General features: G+C 44.8%; 1 long non-coding RNA gene across 1 annotated transcript; it reads left to right on the forward strand.

Annotated features, from left to right (window-relative positions):
- Positions 1-495: 495 nt before the first annotated feature.
- Positions 496-13,265, forward strand: LOC138729644 (uncharacterized). Its single transcript, XR_011338924.1, has 3 exons — positions 496-661; positions 5,932-6,027; positions 13,161-13,265. It is a non-coding gene; the product is annotated as an uncharacterized lncRNA (long non-coding RNA).
- The last annotated feature ends 9,681 nt before the right edge of the window (positions 13,266-22,946 follow it).

Here is a 22,946-nt window from a genome sequence, read left to right on the forward strand (position 1 = left end):
GGGGGTACCAGCGTAGACAGGGCACGTGCACTCAATCTGTCCATCACGGTGCTGCTTTCCATCTGCAGGGCAGAACTGTGAGGATCTCACAATTACCTCGATTCCTCAAAACCTGTGCAAGCTTCATATGTAACTCCTGCCTCTGCCAAATTTGGTTGAGATTAGCTTCTCTAGCTGAAAATCTTTGGAGGAAGGGGCAGTGAAAGAGGATGAGATAGAAAGCTCAGGCTGGAAAGCCCTGATTCCTTGGGAAACCTGAGGCATGCTGGGGTGGGGACACAGCAGCTCCACAGATACAGGAGACATAGCAGGCTCCTTTGCTGCACTGAAGGGTCAACGTCCATGATGTCGCCTGGATTGAGGACTGAGCCTTGAGTGTTTCTTTTTTTGTTCAACACAGCAGCTCTTCTCTAACACCTGGTTTTCAATTTTTTGTAGTGCTGGCTATTGATATCAACTAAAACTTTCATCATGGACCCCTGACTCAATGTTCATGCCAGGACATACATTGCAGTTGCCCTGATTTGATGGCAACTGTTGAAGGAAATAAAAATGACAGCTTTGGAGTGGTCTTGTCATGCAGCGTGATGAGTTTTGGCAGCAGGAGACCCATTCACCTTGCTGAAGTCTGCTGCTCAGACACAGAGTCTCAACAAACGAGGTACGAAATAATTCTGTTTTCTTTCTGAATCGGGGTAATCAGGAGGGCTGCCAGAGCCTTGTGGGCAGGGTGACCATAGGCCAGAGACTCCACCATCAACAGCAGGAGTTCTTCACTGATGCCACTGCCCAGTCTTTGCCAACCAAGTTGCAAGCTGGGCCCAAGTTGATCCCCTCTACAATAAAACCAGAGGAAGATTTGAGCGTGTTCCCAACAACGCAGGAAACAGGGAATTTGCTCATTGCATGAAAGTGTGGGATATTGCTTCTACTCCTTCCCGCCTGTCTATTCTCCATTACTCATTAGCTTCAATGCCCTTTGCTCTCTCCAGCCATCTCTCCTGCCCCTAAGAGGTTACTCTAGAGAGGTTGGCTTGGCATGGGGCAGCTGAGACAAATCTTAAACTATAATAATAAAATATGCCCCATTGCCCAGTCCTTCTGGAAAGAGATTTTAATGTGGATTAAAATAAAAGAGGTTTGATAGATGCTGGAAATGTCTCCCCTTGGCTGTTAAGAAAAAATTTGAATGCCTGTAATATTTCTGCTGAGAATTACAATAATTGGTATTTAAATAGTATTCTGAGCAGAGCAGCGATTGCCTAGGAAAGCCAACCCCAGGAGCAAGATCTCTTGTCTTTAAGAGCTCAGCCAGACTTGGGAACTTAAAAAGAAACTCGAATTATTGGGAATTTAAAACATGCCCTTGATTTGGCTTGAACGCAACATCAAAGCAGGAGTCTGTGTGTTCTTAAAAAAAAATACTTCTTTCCCCTCCCAGCTGCTAAATGCTGTTTCTCCACTGATTTTTTTTAGTATGACTATCCCAGCATCGTCTCCATCTGCAAATGACTTTTCAGTGTCCCCACAGGAATGAGTGAATTTTGCCCTCTCAGGGGGAGAATTACCCCCAGCCCAAACAACCAGTGCTAGGAGCTGAAGAAGGCTGGTGAGCACACAGACAGCACTGCTTCCCTTTGGAAACAGTAGGCACAGTGATGCTCTGCATTGAGAAGGGGCTATTCTCCAGCCCACTCACCAGCTTCCTTGTTCTTCTCTGGACTCGCTCCAGAGCCTCAACATCCTTCTTGTGGTGAGGGGCCCAGAACTGAACACAGGATTCAAGGAGCAAGCTCTCACACTCTGCTGGAACACCACTCCAGCACTAATGGGTGATTTTCGGTACCAGACCCAAGCCCTGTGTCTGTGTGCAGCACTGGATGTGGTGTATGGACTCAGCTGGCGTTTCTAATGTCAGCAATAACTACTGTGAAATGTCTCCCTTTGCCTTGAAATTGTTACAGTTTTATGTGAGAGCGGCAGCTCTAGTCCCCAGCTGAGATTAGAAGTCCATTAAGTGCTTGAAATTGTGCAAATGCATAGGATGTACATCTTGGCTGGCGCTGTCGTGCCGACTGCCTGGCTAATCCGGTTAAGCCTGTCCACTCAGATATCCATCCATCCATAGATACCCACCTGTACAGACAGAGATCTATACAAGGGATCTGCTCAGGGTAGGAGTTACGTGGACTACTCTAATCTTCATATTGTGTTTGCAGCATCTGATTTTAAAGAGCGTTTAAAAGTGAGAGGAAAAGAAAAGTGCTTAACCTCACAGAGCCACTACCAGCCAAATTTACGGATTAAACCTAGGAATTACAAGTTAAATTCATTATCAGTTGAAATGAGAAATAATTCCACTGAAGAGAGTAGAAATCATTAACTCAGGGAAACAGTTAGTTAGCTAACATTTCCTCTCTAAGGAAATAAATAAACCAAACTTGTTTCTTCTGTTATATCCGTTGCTTCCCCCTACCCCCTAGTGTAATTGTAGTGATTTCTGCAGAGTTATTTCTGGGCCTGGAAAACTGGAAATGCACAAATGCTCCATTCATGGTGAAGTGGCTTGTATAAACTCAGAGTAGAGTCAGGTGAACACACAGAGGGGAAAAAAGAATTGCGTCAGATAAATAGTCCTGAAGAGGAAATGTCAATGAAGACGTTTGTGAAAGTAGGAGCACAAGACACAGCAACCCATTGAATTGGAGGAGGTGCCTTAGTTTCTACCCAAGTAGTGAATCAGCCAGAGCCAGGGACTGCCAGTGGCTGGAGAAGTTAGTTACTGCTTATTGGAGGTTAGATACCCATCAAGTTTCTTTGCTGATCACAGCAAGGAAAAAAATCAAGAGAAGAAACCCTTCCTGGAACCATTCAGCTGCTCAGGTGGAGGTGTGATTGTCGTGAGAGAATGGCATCCAGTCTGTCCTTGAAAATATGAACAGATCTCTCTCTGGGTGTTAAAGATTATTCTAAGTGTTTCACTGTGAATAGTGGGGATTGATTGATCCACCCTTGATTGAGATCCCTAATACATCCTTATAGATAATGTATTTGCCTGTCAATGAGATTGCACATTCTGGTTCTTGATAACAAAATATACTATATTTTAAAATTTTTAACAGTTCTCAAGGAGCTGAGTCTCTGTAGCTGCATTAAGAGCTTGGGAAACTGCATCCCAGAGCCTTAGTGAAGTTGTGCCAGGTTCTCATATTAGCCAGTCAACGTAGAGCTGTAGACCTGTACCAACCTGATTCCCAGCCCCATCCTACACCTCACAGCAGATCATGGAAGATCAGGATACTGACTTCAAACTCCTGGAGGGTTAATATGACCTTTCTCATGGAGGAGAAATCCTGTGCTCTAATGACCATGGTCTATTAACTCAGATCTCCCCCATCTTCAGTGTAGACCATCCTTGACACTAGAATATATGGTGAATAAAAAGAAAGATGACCAATAACACCAACCACTCTGCCTTCTCCTGAGTGCATTGCCCTGCCTGAGAGCCAAAAGCTGTGACCGTAAGAGACTTCAGATGCTAGCAGAGCAACAGGGATCATTACAGCTGAATAGAACTATACACAGAGGTGGAAAGATCCTCTTAGCACTCATTAATTGTAATTTTCAGGATTAATGCCAAAGATTTGGCAGCTTGACAGAAGAGAGTTTTAGCACTGTGGCTCGCTAGAGCTGAGGGAAGGGTCAGTGGCTCCCCACAACCCCCCCAGTGATAGGTACAGAGCAGGATAGAAGTAACTAGACAGAGAGCAGGGATAAAAAGCACCTGATAAGTCAAAAGATGTATTTTACACAAGGCAGTGTAAATATTCATGTGATTTATTAGAGTAGCTGACTTTTCATTGAAGACTGTATTGAATTGAGGGTTATTTAGAAGCAGATGGGATCAATACAAGAGCTGGGAGTCAAAGTCTCTGAGAGCAACTCAAGTAAAAGTGTATTTTGCAGTGCCTCACTTCCATGTGAAGTAACTAAACTGCCCTTTAAACCTCACCCTATATATATTCTAGTGTGGGAGCAATGGATCTCCTTCTGGAGGCCCAGCCCAAGGCTGTGCAGTGGGCGCAGCTTCCGACAAGCCATTGAACAGTTTAATTTCTATTGTACAGCATCAAGTCCAGTTCCATCCAGAGTGCCAAGCCAAACCCTGTCCCTCTCTTGTCAGAGATCCAGCTTTGTGTTCAATCATGACTTTAAGGCTCAGTCTGCAGCTTCACATCCATCCTTAGTAGCCAGGTTTTAGGCAAGTAGAGAGCAGAGCGGAGGCTGAGGCGAGGTGAGGTGCACCCAGGCTTTAGCCAGTGAATTTGAGGTCTCCAGGCCTCATCAAACTTGTGTCAGTGGACACCAGCTGTCACTTCCCACAGCCATTGCATCCCTGCCTGCACCTTGGAGGCAGGTGGAGATCTGTGACAAGGACTTTATAAATGCCGTGTCGTCATAGTATCATAGAGTCATTAAGATTGGAAAATGCCTCCAAGATAATCCAGTGCAACTGTCAACCCAACACCACTGTGCCTAGTAAAGTATGTCCCAGAGTGACATATCTATGTGTTTTTTGAACCCCTCCAGGGATGGTGACTCCCCCACTGCCCTAGGCAGCCTCTGCCAGGGCTTCACCAATCTTTCAGTCAAAAATATTTCCTAGAATAGTTTGAGTTGGAAGGGATCTTACAGATAATCTAGTTCCAACCCTTGTGACATAGCCAGGGACACCTCCCACTGGATCAGGCTGCCCAAGGCCCATCCAACCCGACCTTGAACACCTACAGGGACGGGGCAGCCACAACTTCCCCGGGCAACCTGTTCAAGTGTCTCACCACCCACATTGTGAAGAAATTCTTCCTTATATCTAGTCTAAATCTAACCCTCTCCAGTTTATACCCATTGCCCCTCATCCTATCACTACAAGCCTTTGTGAATATCCAATCTCAACCTCCCCTGGTGCAACTTGAGGCAATTTCATGTGTAGAACAAGTTATTTTGAAGCACATTGAGAACTACTCATCGCTGCCTAACCACGGCTGATTTTGTGCAGGGGTTTGCAAGTGTTGGTTTTCACTGCCTATCACTTTTTATTACATTTATTCCTTCAGAAGAAAAATAAGTCAAATGTCCCTAATCTTTTTAGCGTGGAATTTTGGATTTTAATGGGATTGTTTTAATTTGCACATATTCTTGTTAATAGTGAAATCTGTTTAACGAGAGTTAAACCAAAAAGCCTGTAATGGTAATTCAAAACATAAAACTCTAGTGCATTTCTATAAGAATTCCCTGTTAATATTCTCAAGGCTTTTTAACGGATATTTCAAGTAGGCATTGGCATTAGCAGAAACATCACACAAATTAAAATTAGGCTCTTGGTGACTATTTTAAAATGAATATTCACAGACTTTTCAGCATGAAATTAAGTCTAGTTAAATTTGCCACTGCTGGTGTACTTTAAGGAAATATACTTTGCTGAGAAAAAAGATAATGTTGGCTGTGAACTTATTACTGATAGTTAATTTAATTTATTACAACCCGTTGAATGTAACAATCAGATTTTATATAGCATAGTTTAGGAGCCTGTGTCAGGCTTTAAGTCTATGGAGATGGAGCCTGAGCCAGTAGTCAAATGACAGACTTAGGAACGAGGACTTCCAGCTCTGGCCAGGACTCTTGTTTCACTTGGGTAGATTATAAACCTGCCATGTTTACTCCACTTGTCACGATGCTCTAAAATGGGAAATCTGCCTTTGAGGATTCAGGGTTGCCCTGCAAATGGGACCGTTTAGACACTTCTTGTACCCATTAATGTTGCATTGGTGTCATCTGTTCTACAAGCAGTTTTGGACCTTGCAAAGGTACGTGACTTCTTGCAGTTTCCTCTTTGCACTTTGTCACCGACTGTGCTTCCTTCCTGCTGTTCAGGACTGGTGGACTCTCCTCTACAGCTTCATGCCTCTTGTTTGTTTAACCCACACTGGAGACACCTCCTCTGATGCCAGTGGGACGTAAAAAATACCGGTGAGTGGACAACTCCTTCACAAATTAGTGTTCCTTTATTCTTTGCTGTTCTTTGCCAAATTATTTCCCTATTCTTCTTTTCTTCTTCTGCATGTACAGACCTAAGCTCAGCATTATAAAACACAGACTGCCATCCCTACATAGCGTGGCAACAAAACATGTGCTTGTGAAATTAAACATGTGCTAATCTGCTGAAAGTCCATGGGATATGAGCATATGGTAAGAATTCAGTAAAAAGTTAAATCCTGATTGGGTAGCTTTAGGATCACAGTTTTGGGCTGGACTGATGAACTGATGATGAATTTATCCCTATATTCCATAAAAAGATGCTTCCTTGACCCCCTGCCTGGTGCTGTCATTGTGGGATAGTCAGATTCAGACTCTGCCCCAGTTTTTCTGTTTTATTCTGACAATGACACCTTGTGCCTGCCTCCAGGTTCCAGGTATCAAACAGCACTTTCCATGATATATTTTGGAGCCGTTAAAACACAAAAGCAGGGTGTCATTTTCCTTGCTGATGTAAACCACAAAGACCTGTCATTCCCCTGATATAGTACAGCATGAGAATGGTCTCCCTTCAAAATCCATCACTGGGGCAATGGCATTTTGAATTATATGGTGCCAGGATGGCAAGTATTTGAACCATTCACAAATGCAGATAAGACAGGGTCAAAGCAGTTATTTTGTTTTCACGTGGGCAGCTGGACCTTCTGAAGTGGTAAAAAATGGTTTAAAGTCATTGTCATCTAATGGGCAGCAATGAAGCAATGCTGGACTAAAGCACTCAGTGGTTTGACTTGCTAATTCCTATATGCAAAAGTTTCCATCAGATATAGAATCATAGAATTGTTTGATTCCAAAAGATCTTTGAGATTGTTGAATCCAACCGTACCTGCCCACTACTAAACCATATCTCTGACATCCTTGTCTACCTGTCTTTAAAATACCTCTGGGGATGGTGACTCCACCAGTGCCCGAGAACCCTTTTGGTGAAGAAATTTTTCCTGATATCCAGTCTAACCCTTCGCTGGTGCAACTTGAGGCCATTTACTCTCATCCCATAGCTTGTTACTTGAGACCAGCAACCACCTCACTGCAACCTCCTTTCCAGGTCTTCCCCTCAGCCTCTTTTTCTCCAGACTAAACAACCCCAGTTCCCTCAGCCGCTCCTTGTAAGACTTGTTCTCCAGCCTCTTCACCAGCTTTGTTGCCCTTCTCTTGTGCCCCAGCCCCTCCATGTCCTTCTTGGAGTGAGTGATCCACAAGTGAACCCAGGATTTAAGGTGTGGCCTCCCCAATTCTGAGATGTAGAGTGTGGGCTGCCCACCATCACCTAAGGCTGCCCCAGGAGTTCCCTGGCAGAGCGAGGACACCCACGTGCACCCCAGGACGCTGTAGGACGGGTCTGCTGGAGGATTAAACCCTTAATGGAAGCCCTGGAGTCCTTCTGCAAATCCCATTGTTACGCTCAGGCCCTTGCTGCTCGCACCTCTCCCCCACCCATGCGTGAAGAGTGTCCTGCCTTTGATACACATCCCCATCTTATTAAAAAACAAGTGGTGAATGGTTTTGCTCTGTAAAGCCTCAGCTTCAAAAGCGCTGTATCCCCTGGCTCCCTCCGCCACTGTGAGTTGTCTCTCTGGTGCCAATAACACCACCTGTAGCAGCAACAGTGCTCAGTGCTTAAATATTTGCAGGATCACTGTCTGAGTTGGCGTTCTTCGCCAAAACTGTCAGGGCTGCATGAAGAACTCGTGGAATAAACACGATAATGTGGGGCCAGCTCTTCAGCTAGCCTGAGCTGGTGTGGTTCTGTGAAAGCTAAATCAAGGATCTGCTCTTCCTTGGTGTCTGTGTCAAATAGGCAAGAAAAATTAACAATGCCAGCAACCGTGTATGCAGTTCTGTGATGAACTGCTGTGTCTTTTCATTTATTGCTTTGATTTTTGCTGTTTTCTATTATGGGGAAATTATGCAAATTCTCCTTGTACAGGAAAAGAATAGTTATAATTAGGAAATGTGCATCTTAGATTTAAGATAATCTCATGAATCCACACTAGTGCTCTCGTACAGCAGCTATAGCAGCACATTAATAGCTGTGGTAGCTGCTGTCTGACACCCAGGAGCGGGTTCTCAGCCCTGCGGAGGGTCGCTTTGCACATTTCTTGCTGAACACTTTAGACAGGAATGAGATGTCTGCACAAGAAGAACCAGCCAGCAGACAACGAGGGCAGGACTACAAGGCAGAAGGGCCTGGCCGTCTTTCAGGAAAGGTTCTACAGCCGTAGCTGAACAACCTTATCTATTTAGGGGAAGAGAAGGAGGAGACTAAGCATCTCTGGTTGTGTGCCAGCTCAGAACAGAGGTGTCATTTTGTTGTCTTCAGAGGGCAAACAAATCTTTTTTGCAGGTAACCTCCTTAAAAGTCAAAAAATATCATGATCTTTAGAGATCAGGCTACTTCTAGCTACAGCTCAGAATTAGAACTACTGAAATAAAATACAATCTTTTCTGAAATGTTTGGGCTAGACAGTAAAAATATCTGTGCCCTGCGGGCAAGAGGCAGGAAACTCAGCAGTATTTTAGGTCCTCTTCATCTGTTGTGCAAGTGATACACAAATCTACTCTAGAGGGGTAAGTCTCATCCCAGGTGGACATCACTAAGAGAAAAATGCTTCTCTGTTAAGTTTCTTGGGCAGCTTTAAGGGCATGATCTGAACTGGCAGGTTCCTTTATAACCATGAACAGTTTGAAGTCCTCATCTGCTTGTCTTCAATAGCAGTATCTGAAAAAAGTCTTGTACCAGCATTGCTTCTGGACCTCAGAGTGTACCTGGCTTGAAATCCTCAAAGTTGGACATGAGCAAAGAGGTGTAAGAAGCTATGCTCTCACAGTGTGACAGAGACTGTCCTTGAAGGAGGTTCATTCTGCTCTTGGGACCCTAACTGAAGGCCAGTTCAGCATGCAAAGCAGAAAAACACAGTCCAAAGGGCTTCACGGTTTGAGTTCTTTGCAGGATCCCACATGGATGCAATGTCCTAGTTCCTTAGCCTTTCAAACATTAGGAATTATGACAAGAAGCCAGGTTGAGGCTATGGTCCATAGGGAGCTGCGGGTAATACAGACCTCAACTTCAAAACTAGTTTTTTGAGTCTAGAAGCAGCTACTTTGTCTATCAGATATTGCAATTCCAACTCAAGAAAAAAAAAAAGAAAAAAAGAAAAATAATAATAATAAGAAAAAAGGTGAAGAAAAATCCTAAGTTTCTTATTATATAGAAGAAGAGAAAGGAGATTTACTGATTGGGCTTCAGGACCAGCGTTTTGAGAGCTGATGGCTAGGATTGGATGGTCAGTGAACTTTCTGCTCTGTGCACTGTGCTGCCTAAAAAGCCCAGCTGTGCTGATCTTCAGGTCTTCTAAAAAACCAGCTGTTAATGACAGCAGGAAAACTTAGCCCTAGTTATGGAAGTGGAGTAGGTTGAAGCTTAGCCCTAGATATAAGTAGCACAAGGGTAACAAGGGTAGGTTATTTTCAGCCCAAGCAGACTGCCTTATTTGCATAGTCTCCATACAATTTATTGGAATCTGCGAGAATCTCAACCAGGGAGTCACATTAGCAGAATAAATATTAACCTGGGAACATCCACAAAAAAACTTTACCTTGACTTTTTGCTATATATATTTTTCTCTCGATACAGTACTGTCACTGAGCAATTTAAATCTCTTCTGGGCACAATTGCCAACCTGGTTTCCAGAAGGGACTCGTGCCCCAGGATTTATTTTATTCCATTTAAGTACCTATGACCAGTTTTCATAAATTGAGGAGTTGAAATTGCCTGTTCCCTAAGGCTCTCTAACAAATGAGATCAGAAGTCCAATGAATACGTCTTGCAAAGCTTTTCAGTTCAATTACATATATCCACGTGCAACTGGTAATGCCACAATCAGTTCAAATACTATCTTTGCAGGTGTGAAAGGCTGCAAATGGAAGTCTATTTTACATCAGTATCCAACATATTACTGGGAAGATTAAAAGGAAAAATTTTCAGGGACAAAGGATGAACAATTAATGAGCCCTGGAGTGACTCTGTAACAGGTAGCAAAGGGAAACAACTGTAAAAGGAGAAACCCTCAGAAGTGAGCAGTCTGGTGCCACATTTCAGAAGGAGATTAGTGGAGAGTTTCACTAGATCCATTAGTGTTTGCGAAGTACTTGTGGAGTGGATCAATGAGCATCACAGAAACACCCAGGAGGAAGTGAATTAAAAGCTTTTTCTTTTTCATAGTGGGAAGCACATCAAGCGGAGCTCACGCACTACCTGAGGAGACTAAACAAGTCATTGGATGGGTATCTGGTCAGGTTTGTGCTCTCTAACGCTACCTGAGCTGGGGGAAGGACAGTTGGAAAAACATGTGGCCGTGATCAGACTTTGCAATGGTGGCCAGCAGAGGCCAAATCAGTGTTTTTTCAAGTGACATTAAGTCAATCTCTTTTGTGCATTGGGTTTTTTATTTTGGATTCTGAGCATTTGGTGGGGGGTGGCTACCTGTATGTGGGCAATAAACTCTCTGACTTGGTTTTAGTGGAAGCAATAAGAAGGTACTAAAATCCTGAGAGCCACCTTAAAAAGGCAGTGCTGGATCTTCAAATGATTACGCCAGCTTAGCCCCTCTGAATCTTCCTGAGTGCTATTGATTTACACCAGTTGAACATCTGGCCCATATGCTTTGTATTATTAAATACTTCTGCGATTATTATGTGGACAATTAAGATTCATGGAAATGAAAAAGCAGGCTATGAATCGTGCTTTCACTGCAGTTCAGGAGGAGGGATTACTTAGGGAATGTGCTGCCTTTTACTGTAGCTGTGCAGTTCTAGAAACCAGAAAGTGAATGGGACCTCAGGAGATTTTCCAGTCATCTTCTTCCTCCAGGGAAGGGTCAGCTTCAGCCCTGTCATGTTTGCCTGATGTGTTCTTAAAATTCTGATGCTTGAGACCCCACAGTGTATCCCAACGCTCAGTACTGGCACTGAAGTACTGCAGGAAGCTTTTTCCCCATCCAACCTCCCTCTTTCCCCAGCTGCTCTCAAGCTCTCTGATTTCTTGTCCCATCCACTACTGCTGCAGAGGAGAGCATGGTTCCTTCCCCTGCCTAGCAGCCCTTCTTTGTATGCAGAGCTTGTTATTTTGTTTGTGTCTTCTGTGTCACATTCAGTCTGGTCAAGCATTTTGGAATTCAATGCCAAGAAAGTCCAGACAAGCAAAGTAAATGTTAACACTGCAAATACTCTATTTTTTTCCTTAAGCTGGATTCCCTTTCATGGTTTGCTGCTGAAGTACGTCTTGTCATGAGACAGAAAGATCCATCTTTCGCCATCAGGAGATTAAAGGAATGGAGTGAGATAACATTTTGCAAATCTGAAAGGATTTGAAAATCCCTCTCCTGCTATTTCTGGAAAAAAGTCAACGGCAGGGCAAGATTATCTTCAATAATAGTGTGAGAAGGAGTGTTGGCTGCAAGTTTTGTTTAACCTGAAAGGCAGCATTCAGCAGCTGGATTTCTACATCTAAAATAATATCCAGAAAATCGGAAATTCTTTGCCACACATAAAATCATCCTCTGGTTATGTGTAATGGAGCTCAGCAGTGTAATGTGCGGGACAGAAGGATAACCTTTAACATCTCTGCGATCCCTGGGGACTGGTGCGTTGCTGATTAACAGATGCTTCATGAGTCGAAGTTCCTGCAGTTAAAGCTTCACATGTATTGCACAAGCCACTGGTTTTATCGAGGGCTTGGGAGACACGTATTTTTTGGCTTTTTTCCCACTTTTCAGATGTGGCATGATGTAAGTGACTGGTCTGAAGTGAAGACAACTGCTCTTTGGAGAGAGAGAGAGCTAAACCAGTGCTGTGGGAACTGCTCTGCAGGGCCTGACCCACGGTATCCTACATCTAACGGGGGCTATGGGACCCTTCTTCAGAAGGTCTTCTGGGAGTTCACCTCAGCAACATGAAGCATGGGCAGGCACACCATGGACTGGGTGTACAGACCTCAATTGCTTAGTCCTCACTGGGATTTCAAGTCTTATTGGCTCGGGCGAAAAAAAACATACATTTCTAAGCCAAAGACAAGGCTGCAGGTAACTCAATAAACCAAAGTAACATGATTCAGAGGCAAAAGTAGGAAAAGGACCTAGAAACTGCCAGGGGCACTTCTCGTCCTTGAGTTGTTTTATCGCTGAAAGCACGGATAGGATGAGGGGGGTGGTTTTCAGCTGAAAGAGGAGTGATTGAGGTAAGATCTTGGGCACAAATGTTTTGCTGTGAGGACGAGGAGGCCCTGGCCCAGGTTGCCCAGAGAAGATGTGGTTGCCCCACCCCTGGAGGTGTTCAAGGCCAGGTTGGATGGGGCTTGGAGCCCCTGATCCAGTGGGAGGTGTCCCTGCCCATGGCAGGGGGTGGAACTGGATGGGCTTTGAGGTCCTTTCCAATGCAAATCATTCTATGATTCTGTGCGACCTTCACTTGAGGCTGTGGAAGTTTTTTTCCCAATGACTTTTGTGCCTTTGGATTAGGCAGGTCTTTTTGGACGACTTTTATTTATATGTCTTGAAGTCAGGCAGGTGTTATCTGTTCTCCTCCTGAAAACATCCAACGCTTGGCCGATTGCTGTGTCTCTGCCACTGGAGCTGTGCAGAAAACCAGGACTGTGTGCAGGAAGAAGGTCTAATTAACAAAATGTACACTCCAAGAATTTGCTATTTTCAGGGCATTTCTCCACCTGCCAAACTGTGCTAATGTTAGCAGTGCATGGCAAGAGGAGTTTTAAAACAAGTACTGGAAAAAACCCAAACTCTGCCCTGAACAAAATGCCGCCAGCTCCCGAAAGACTTGCATGACAGACTGAGAACCCTGTAGCTGTCATTTTTTCATGCCCTTTGGAGGTCTGCTTATTATTTTTGAATACTTTACATATCCAGTGGTTCTTCTGGCAAAGTGTTGCCCTATACAATGGAAAAATAAGAGTTTTAACATGACTACCATTTATTTTTAATATAAATAGGATAACTATGACTTCTGTTGTTGTTATAATGACAATAATCTGCATTCGATGTATGTTTTTTTAGGAAAATAAGAGGTGTGTTTTAGAAAAATGTCGTGTCAGCAGTCTCACTGTGGACCTCAGGAAGGTAAATAGATGCAAGTTGGTGTCTTGAAGCTCCATGATGAAGCAACAGAGAGGTAAAAGTATTCAGAAATAACCAGAGGCAGAGCAAGGGCTGCAACACAGCCTTAACTTTCCCACTTTCATCATGCACGCTCAGATCAGTGACATTTCACATACGAACGGCAAATAAATACACGAGAATTATTTGGAGATGGAAGTTCAGAGAGGTGTGGAGAAGGAAGGTTTTAGTTGGTGAAGGCGTTGTGAAGAGAATCACTGGTTGGGATTGCTTGACAGAATTATACTTCATTACTAACGCTTCACAGCCTTGATTTTCATATTTATTTGTGACTCTTCTTTTTTAAACCATGGGCTCTTTTGACATGAGAGTCATGCTGTGTAAAGCACTATTGATTAGAGTTTCTAATTTCATGCCATTACAGCATGACCATTGGGGAATGAAATGTATTTTATTTTTTCCACCCTGGCTATGCCAGCACTGCTTGGGATGCAGCCATCACGCAGGCTGTCAGCAGCAGGCATTTCCAGCTAAAGATCTTTGCTGTTTGAGCCAAAAGGCGAATTTACCCAAGGTCTAAGCCTCAGCTCAGTTTGTTGTTCCTGGAATTAGAATAGATCGGTGGTAAAGTGTATTTTGAGGCCATTCCAGAAGGATGGCTGACCTGGGGACTTTCCATTTTTCACTCAGGCCTGCAAAAGGCCATTTTTTTATCCTCCTTCCAGAGGAAAGATTGCTATTTGTGGTAATACCTGCTATCTTTCCAGCATCTCTGGTTTGGTGCTCAAAAAAGCGTAGGAACCTAAAATCACTAAAAGCTTAGGAAAATCCCAGACGGCATCTGCTGTGATCATGTAACATACATAGTCCTCATTACATACAAGGGGCAAGAACAAACTGATTGGAAACCTAAGAAAGGCCTGTCCTAGCCTTACTATGAATACTTTTTTTCCTCTCACACTCTAGATTTGGGCTTTTCTGGAGTTCCCCAAGGAAGGGGTTTGTTGTGAGACAGGGGAGTCTTAAATGCGTTAATAACATTTCACTCTGTTGGAGCTACCTGGGTACATCTTTTGCTTCCTTCTCCATCCAAATATCATCCAAACCCCTTGGGTTTTTTCTCTGTCCCAAATCAGTCTGTAAGATGGTTCTTTTAGCCTCTTATAAAAAGTTACTGCCTTGGGGTTTGTTTTTGTTTTTTTTTCCTGTGTAACCAAAGGCTTGTGCTATCCTGAGGTAAAGACACAAGGAAGAGAAAGTCAGGCTAAGTCTGCAGCTTGACTCTAATGAGTTTCCCTTACGGTATAACGTGGCTTGTCTTGCACTCTGGTTTTATCTCAGAACAGTAGGTATGAACTACCTGTCCTGAACTAATGAAGCTTTCCAGCAGTGAAGACAAGCTCTAACAGAGCGGCTCTAGACATGTGAACCCTTTACAAATAGCCAGATGAGAGAGGAGTGAATGCTTGAAATCTGTCAAAGGGGAACCAGCCGAGAATTTCTCCAACTTCTGTTTTATTCCAGGAGCTACTGACACCCGCCGGTGGGTGATGAATTAGTGCAGCACAGCTGGAGCTACTTGAGGACTGCAGATGCAAATCTCAGAGCTGTTCCTGCATGTACTTGAGCACTGGATGTATCGAGGACAGTTTTGGACTTCCCCTGCAAAAAGGCATCAATGTACTGGAGCGAAGCTGAAAATAACTGAGGTTTTGAGGAGGCAAAGGGGACAATCTTGTTTCTGTCTGTGACTATAGCCCAGAGATGGGCCCAGAGAGGCTGTAGGATCTCCAGTCATGGAGATGTTCAAAACTCAGCTGGGACAAGGCAACCTAGCAAGGTGGCTCTGCTTGGTCTGGAAGTCATGATTCTAGCTATGACTTGTATGTGACACTGGGGATTACGGTGCTGATTTTAGTCTGTAGTCATGCTTGAGGTTCAAGCTTGCCGAGCAGAAGCCCAGACCAGCCCTAGTTAAATGTGCCAGGTGAGTCCACTCACTTCTCAATGGTCTGATTCAACATTGCAGGATGCATCTTGCTGGCGCTATCCTTGCTTTCACTGGCAGTTACAATTGCAACCAACCCTTTGAAATAAGAATCAGGACTGGAATACTATGCGTGGCACTCTACTGCAAAGCCACTCTGAAAGCCAGCAGGGAAGGAGAAACCTCTTCCACCTGCTTCCTGATGGCACCTCCCCATGGACCCTAGAGAATAGGTTGGTGATGTCTCTTGATTTTGCTGTCAGATGTGGTGAGATTTCAGTCTTCCTCAGCTCCACTGAGTGATTAACCTGCAGCCCTCCAGGCACAGGGCTCAGCAGCCCCTGGGAATCAGTGCTGGGCAGCCAGGGGGGTCAGCTGGCTGGGAGATTCTCTTCAATGCCGTGTCAGTCTTATCATGTTGCTTCTGGAAAGCGCAGCTGTGTTTTGAACTGCTGTATTTTGAGCTGTGTGTCTTCGTGGACTGAGCAAAAGGCATTTTGGCCTTAGGTGGAGCACAGCCTGTTCTGTAACACATCAGAGCCTCAATGGAAGGGGATCATCCTCGTGCCTTTGTTATCACTTCATAAGTTTGTCCCACCTGTGGTTCCCATTGCAACACAGAGGCTTAAAGCAGCGCTCTGTCCCCTGCACAGCTTTGGCTGTGCCCATCCCCTGCATACATCAGCTTGGCTCTGGCTGGAGATAGCAGCCAGAGATGCCACCACGCATGGTCCATTGCCTGCCAGTGCCCTGTGTCAGGCTTCCTCGAGGAGTCCCCTCCAGCAGCCTGAAACACAGCCAAGAAACCCTGGGAGGGGAACGCTTGGCCCCTTCCCCAGCACTCAGGTTTCAGTGTAACGCAGTCCTGGTGAACGTATCTACCCTCTGCCTTCAGATTCCTGTGGGCTTTTGCCAGCTTGCTGACATTTATATACATTTCTAAATATCACAGAAGTATTGCTGGGAGAAGGAAATGTGGAGTGAATGACACGGACTTGCAGGCAGAAAAAAAGGAAAAAGGTAGTTGAAAGTTTGATTGTAGTAGCCCTGCCAATACCCCCTGAGGAACGAAGCCTCCTGCAGGCATGGTGCCTTTTCCAGGAATGAAATGAACTTCTTCAGGTTTAGCCCTAAGTAAACAGCAGTCCGGCTCATAAAACATCCTGAAGTGCAGAACTGTTTACAGACTTTATTTGTCTTGAGCCTTGTGCTTTGTGAGATCAGAGGCAATTTTATTACCCAACTTTGTGCAGTGTCATTCCAGAAACGATCACAAATGCCATGTGAATGTTTACCATAATGAGGAAATATATTACAGCCCGAAAGGATGGCAGCAGCTAATAGAAACATACTTTTAGAGAAGCTAAGAGCCAATCCTGAGGATGGGCTCATCCTTGCTGCTTTTTACACTGATTTCTACCTTCATTATAGCTTGAGCTGAATCATAGAATCATAGAATCACAGAATCACCAGGTTGGAAGAGACCCACCGGATCATCGAGTCCAACCATTCCTATCAAACACTAAACCATGTACCTCAGCACCTCATCCACACATCCCTTAAACACCTCCAGACTCTGGTGCTCCCTGACTCCATCTCCTTGCAGCAGGATGCTTCTTGCGCACAGGGCAGGTCTGAGCCTTCTCACTCTGGTACAAGGCATTGGCTTTGGGGAGCAGTTCCCTACAGTGAGTTAGAGCCAGGAGTGCAGTGATGCACTGCCAGGATTGTGTGTCAAATGGAGCTTGGTCAGCTTCCAGTATTGGAATCTGGGCTTTTATTTTCCAAGGAAGATGCAAGCAATTTGTCTTTAGGATGCTATAAAGGCACCTTCAAGAATATCATATAGTCTGTTAATGCTACAACGAACCTCTTAAAAACTTAATTGCCTGTGTCACCAAATGAGAAGAGAGTAGTCCCTTGAAAGATCCTGTGTTTTGAAAACATGCAGTCAGTTCTAAATACTTTCAAATTGTACATGCTTCTGCACTGGTGCTGACAATAAGAGTAATTGCTGAGCATAGGATAAAGGAGATTGTCTGAAGTGTTTCAGCACTGTTTTCTTGTTCTGTATTTTTTTCACAATGCAAGAAGACACCAGCATTCTCGGTCTGTTACCAAACAAAAGGAGAGGTTTTCTTCTCATGCCAAGAGGCAAATGAGACGTGGAGATCTCAATAACAAAATGACTGCTCCAGTTTGAGAACATCCCAGCTCCCATCCCAAGTTCTCTTTGCCCCTTTCCTCACCAAATATTTACAACCCTTGCATGTTTTAGGGATCATTAAAAGGCAGATGAACAAAACCAATTAATCACAATTAGGGCTGTGTTTCAGTATCAGCACAGGACAGTAGGACCCCAGAGTCCTGGAAATGCTGTGGTTGCACAGTGCTTGCTGGGGACACCAAGATAGGGCCCGAGACCTGGTTCAAAGTATCAGACGTTGAGCACTGGGGTGAATGATGTCACTGGAGCCCAAGAGCGGTGGCAGAGGTGGCACTGAAATCCAAGTCCCCTTGCCACATTTCACATGCTGCAGTCTGATACCCATGCTTTAAAGAAAATGGGCTCCAGCAAGCACAGCATCTATAGAAGAGAGGTCCTCAAACTGAGAAAGTGTCTCTGGAGCCAAGGTAGTTATGGCTCAGAGATGCCTTCCAGTTTTGGCCCCCTGCATGTGTGATAGACCCAGCCTCCATTCCTGCTGCCCATGAGGATGACAGATAAGGACGTTGACTCCCATCATTTACTCGTTGCACTGACTCACCAACATCTCTATTAATTCTGGGGAAGGGGAGACCTCGAGCATTTCAGTTTGGTCACTCACCTATTGCTTCTATTTTATTTTGGCCCTAACGTTCAGCATAGAGGATTCTTCCTTCTCAGCCTGGCCAGAGCTAATGTAGGTGCCTGCTATCAGCTGTGTTTGTTCATTAAGGACTTGTTTAGCTCTCTGCATTTTCCTGTGTGGCCTGTGATGCAGCAGAGTACATCGCAAAGCAATATCCACTGTAACGTGATGTGACATCAGAAACCACAGAAGAGGCACAGGCTTATGCTGACTGTGCTGTTGACATGCTTCCCCTGTACTTGCTCTGATAGCGGGACAAAAATGGGTGAGATCTATGGCTTTAGCATTTTTTTTTTAAATTAAGCATTCACTGTTTTGTTTTGGTTTTCTTTTTTTTTTTTGTGAGCAAACAGATATGTAAAGCACAGCAGATGTCTCAGATTCAAGAGACAAGGGAATGTTTCTTCTTGGTCCTTAGATGAAATGGACTGGGCTTTGCTCCAGAAAGCAGGAACAATTAATCCATCACTGAACACGAACTTAAATGAGCTAATATTGGGTATTTTAATTCTGACATATGTGCTAAATGAAGTAATCATTCAGGGCATAAAAGTAATGGCTTTGGGAAGATGTTCTAAAACACAGTGGCTGAGGCCGGTAGGGGCTGAAGGAGCAGCCAGTGGAGCAGGCACCACACAGCTCTCACTCCTGTGCTCTCTCTGCAGTGATGAACCAGGATTGAGGCACCCAGGGCTGCATGCAGCATCCTCTGAGCACAGGATGGGTAAATGCTGCTTAAGCCCAACCACTCTGCAAAGCAGTTTCTGTGTCTTGACACGTGCTGCCTGCTCCAGCCCCCAGCCTCTGCTGAAGATACCTCTGCATTGTGCTTCATACACCAGGGTGAGCTCTTCCTCACGTTATCTGCTATCCTAGATGTTCTGCTCTGCAAGTGTCACTAATCACAATTACACCGTAAAGCAAGAGACAGCAATTGATAATTTATCACTAGGATTTTTTTGCCGTGACTTTTGTACCCACCTGGAGTGAACAAACTATTACAAGTTTCATCCAATTATGTTAAGAGCAGTTGGACATACTGTGCCGAACACAATCTCTTTTCAGTGGGAGAGAGGGGCAGTCCGTTATCAGCTCGAGGCACCATCATTCATTAAGACATCATTTGCCTCTCACCAGCGGAGCTGAAGCAGCAAATCTATAGGATGTCATAATAAGGTGTGCTAATGAAAGACAGGCAGAACAGGATTAACAAAAGGGTCCTCTCCACATTGTACTTTCCTCTTACTACTTTGCTCAGTCCCTGTCTTTTATGATTTCCTGAGGGAAAGTTTCAAAGGGGTGCGTGGAAGTGAGGCCCACAAATCCAATTAATTGCTGATGTGGTTTGTGCCTAGAATCACCACGCACCACTTAGAAAAAACCTGCCTGAGTGCAGCAGACTATGAAAAAGAAAATATTGGGTATCGAGTGCTGTAAATAAGCCTCTCATCCATCCCTGCCTGTTGTTCTTGCCCTGGGCTAGGAAAAGCTTTGATAACTAGTTCAACACCTTTGTTCTCATGGTGAAGCGCATCATGTAAAACCACCTCTGCCCTTCTGAAGCAGCCCAGTTAGGATCTTATTTTTTACTGGAATTACTTGGTTGATGTGCTAAGTGGGAGAAAGAGCCCACTCGCTTCCCTGGGTCACAGCTCCTCAGCCTCAGGCAAGCAGGATACCCTGGATGCTTGCAGAGCTCATCTTTCCTTGAGCAAGCACTGAGAAAGCATTGCACGTGTCCTCCATTCCTTCCTCACACCCAACTCCTTGCTGGCCATCATGTCTGGGGAGGAAATGTCAGAGTTAAAGGTTGCAGTTAGTTCCTTGGCCTTATCAAGGTGCAAATGGGATTCAGTGAAGTGTCTTTATGGCCAGATGCCTCTTGTGCGAGTCCTCTGGAGCTGCACCTTCTGTTTTGTCCACCTACAAGGCAGCCCTTTCACCCTTTATGATCTTCATCACTGGACTCAGTGTGGACAGCTCAGAATTTTTTAAAGTGTAATGAGAAGATGCATTAAATTCAATTTTACAATGTTTAAACAACTAGAGATCGTTGTGGGGGAAGAAAGAAGGACATGCTTTTACCAGTACAGCTTAACCAATGCTAAATTCCATCCAAATGGTGCATGAGAATATGATTATGTAATGCATAGAATCATAGAATCACCAGGTTGGAAAAGACCCATCGGATCATCGAGTCCAACTATTCCTATCAAACACTAAACCATGTCCCTCAGTGACTCGTCCATCCGTCCCTTAAACCCCTCCAGGGAAGGTGATTCAACCCCCTCCCTGGGCAGCCTCTGCCAGTGCCCAATGACACTTTCCATGAAAAATGATCATTAAGGTCTCTTCGGACCCAAACCGTCTATGAATCTCTAAAAAAAATCACCTCTTAAATGACTTTGCTGTGACCTGGCCATGATCTATCCCATTAGATTCTTGTAGGAGAAGATGGCCAAGATGCAAGGTTCTGAATGAATATGGTGCATGGTGCTGGAGAAAGGCTGAAACTGTTGCCTCTTTGCATTTCAAAATCAGCAGAGAAAGCCTGGGAGGGAAACTCTCCGTTCCTGTACCGCTGTCAGTCCGGGCAGATCTGAACCACGAGGACACATGCATGAGCAGGGGGGGCTGGTGTCCACCTCAACAGGCCAGTGCCTCGCCAGCGTGAAGCAGCACATGCTTTGCTAACAGGCAAAAGCCTGTGTAGTAATGTGCTTAAACATACACAATAACAACATTAACTTACAACTTCTCCAAATTGTTAGTATTGCAGTTTTTTTCCCTGCCTTGTGTGTGTATAGTACATAAATATGCGCATTAAATTTAGACTATTCCTTGCAATTTTTTCTTCCTGCTACCCATGGCACTGGGGACCCAAAATGCAGCTGAGAATCATCCAGTCCAATAGCTCACCTACACAATCCTACACGAAAGATCCTGGGAGAGAATGAACCGGGCACTTGAACACAAAGGAGAATCTTATTTCTATCTGTTTCTGTACTGTTATGCCTTTTATCCAATTATCTGACTTTTTACCAGCCGTAATGTGTTTTTCTTCCCAGCCTGCCTAGAAGCAGCTCTACACCCAATTGCCAGAAAGGGAATTTCTGTGGAGACAGATGAGGTGACATGACTAAGGTCACCCAAGGCCTGCGTTGGAGAAAGTAACTAAACCTGGGGCTCTCCTAGCATGGACTGAGGATTACAAGGTATGCACTGGATGTAGTTCGATGAAAAGGACTTTATGGATGAAAAAAGGGCCCACTCTAAGTCCTGTCCTGCTGCTGAAGCCAGCAAGAACAGGTCAGCAGAAGACATCTAATATTTTACTTTCCCAGGGCCCCTCTGCACCTTGCTCAGGAAGGCATGATGTGCCCACAGCTAGAAAGATGAGCAGCCGATTCCTTCATTTGCCTTTTTGATTCCCGCTCTTGTGCTGGTACGAGTCCAGCCCTGCGAAACTGAGTTTTACTAGTCCCAGAAATACCATTTTCCAATGATTTTTTGAATCCAGAGTGGGTCAGACTGTCATGGGCAGTAGCTCCATGATGGCCTGTTCTTGAACTGGGGAGATGAGACAGGACTGCAGCAAAGCCGCATGGCACAGCAACAACCGAAAACTTTAAAGCTGTTCCGCAGAGAGCACTTCAGGCTACTGAGATTCAGCACATTCAAACAGGATCCACGGAGCAAGGCAGATGTTGAAGTACACATTCCCATATACAAAATCTTCTAGAAAATCCCAAACTGAGCCTGAGCTAAAAGCACGAGAGATGATCTTGTTTCAAACACCATTAGAATAAAGTTTCTTTGGCCAAAATTTTTCTTGCTGCATTTCTGCACTCCAGTAATCCTGACTGCTGTCTTCATCCTGGAGATGACTTCATTTCACTAGATTTCTCAGCCCAGGTGCTCTGTGCCTCAAAAGCAATTGTTTGTGCTGCAACTGGAAAATGTGTATCATCACTGTTGCCTTTTTTCCCACTGCAGAGTAATTAATCGATACTTCTCATGGAGGGCAGTCAATTCTCATTACACTGGGCTCTCACAAAGTCACTTTTTTCACAGAAGACGAGTGGAATATCCAAGAGACACTTTATGCTCAGGCTGAGATCTCTGCTTCACACTCTTGCTCGCTTTGAGCTGTGAGAGTGTGAAGGCAGCACGGCAAATTTCACATTGCAGGAGGCAGCTGCGGTTGCAGAACTCTTCACTGGTGTAAAATGAATGAAGGTTTTCCTGCAAATTTTTCCATGCAGCTGTGTGCCATCTGCTGTGTGCCTGGGGTCTGGTGCCAAGGGCTGGGGAAGGACTGAGGAAGGACTGAGGCTGAGTGGAGGCTGCAAGCCACCACATCATAGAATTATAGGACGGTTTGGGTTGGAAGGGACCTCAAAGCCCATCCAGTTCCAACCCCTTCCATGGGCAGGGACACCTCCCACTGGATCAGGGGCTCCAAGCCCCATCCAACCTGGCCTTGAACCCCTCCAGGCATGGGGCAGCCACAGCTTCTTTCCCTGGAGGTTTTCAGGGGCAGGTCGGCTGGGGCCTTGAGCAGCCTAATATAGTGGGACATGTTTGGAATTAGATGATCTTCTAAGGTCCCTTCCAACTCAAACTATTGTATGATTCTCCGTGCAACCTGTGCCAGGGCCTCCCGCCCTCACAGGAAAATATTTCTTCCTACTGTCTAATCTAAGCCTTCCCTCTTTCAGCTGAAAACCATTCCTCCTCATCCTATTCCTGCTCTCCTTGATCAAAAGCATCTCCTCAGCTTTTCTAGAGCCCTTTTCAGTACTGGGAGACTGCAACCAGGTCTTCCCAGAGCTTTCTTACCTCCAGGCCAAACAAGCACAACTCTCTCAGCCTGTCCTTGTATCG

The sequence above is a fragment of the Phaenicophaeus curvirostris genome, chromosome 21, assembly GCF_032191515.1.
Source record: "Phaenicophaeus curvirostris isolate KB17595 chromosome 21, BPBGC_Pcur_1.0, whole genome shotgun sequence".
Classification (NCBI taxonomy): Eukaryota; Metazoa; Chordata; class Aves; order Cuculiformes; family Cuculidae; genus Phaenicophaeus; species Phaenicophaeus curvirostris.